This window comes from Arachis hypogaea, chromosome 4 (assembly GCF_003086295.3).
Source record: "Arachis hypogaea cultivar Tifrunner chromosome 4, arahy.Tifrunner.gnm2.J5K5, whole genome shotgun sequence".
NCBI lineage: Eukaryota > Viridiplantae > Streptophyta > Magnoliopsida > Fabales > Fabaceae > Arachis > Arachis hypogaea.
In genome coordinates this window covers 116,592,476-116,593,271 of record NC_092039.1, presented here as the reverse complement: position 1 = coordinate 116,593,271, position 796 = coordinate 116,592,476, and the positions used below count along the sequence as shown (strand labels likewise).

Genomic DNA, 796 nt, shown 5'->3' with positions numbered 1-796 from the left:
AGCATCTCTATCCCTGCTATTGGAGCAAACAACTTTGAGCTTAAGCCTCAACTAGTTTCTCTAATGCAACAGAATTGCAAGTTCCATGGACTTCCATTGGAAGATCCTCATCAGTTTTTAGCTGAGGTCTTGCAAATCTGTGACACTGTTAAGACTAATGGGGTTGACCCTGAGGTCTACAGACTTATGCTATTCCCTTTTGCTGTAAGAGACAGGGCTAGAACATGGTTGGACTCGCAACCTAAAGAAAGCCTGGACTCTTGGGAAAAGCTAGTCAATGCCTTCTTGGCAAAGTTCTTTCCACCTCAAAAATTGAGTAAGCTTAGAGTGGAAGTCCAAACCTTCAGACAGAAGGAAGGAGAATCCCTCTATGAAGCTTGGGAAAGATACAAACAATTAATCAGAAAATGTCCCTCTGACATGCTTTCTGAATGGAGTATCATAGGTATTTTCTATGATGGTCTCTCTGAACTGTCCAAGATGTCTTTGGATAGCTCTTCTGGAGGATCTCTTCATCTGAAGAAGACGCCTACTGAAGCTCAAGAACTGATTGAAATGGTTGCAAATAACCAATTCATGTACACTTCTGAAAGAAATCCTGTGAACAATGGGACTAGTCAGAAGAAAGGAGTTCTTGAGATTGATACTCTGAATGCCATTTTGGCTCAGAATAAAATATTGACCCAACAAGTCAATATGATTTCTCAAAGTCTGTCTGGAATGCAAAATGCACCAAGCAGTACTAAGGATGCTTCATCTGAAGAAGAAGCTTATGATCCTGAGAACCCTTCAATGA

General features: G+C 40.8%; 1 non-coding gene across 1 annotated transcript; it reads right to left on the bottom strand.

The window, feature by feature from the left end:
- Window positions 1–318: 318 nt before the first annotated feature.
- On the bottom strand, window positions 319–426 carry LOC112798940 (small nucleolar RNA R71). The gene has a single exon (XR_003200534.1). It is a non-coding gene; the product is annotated as a small nucleolar RNA R71 (small nucleolar RNA).
- Between the last annotated feature and the right edge of the window lie 370 nt (window positions 427–796).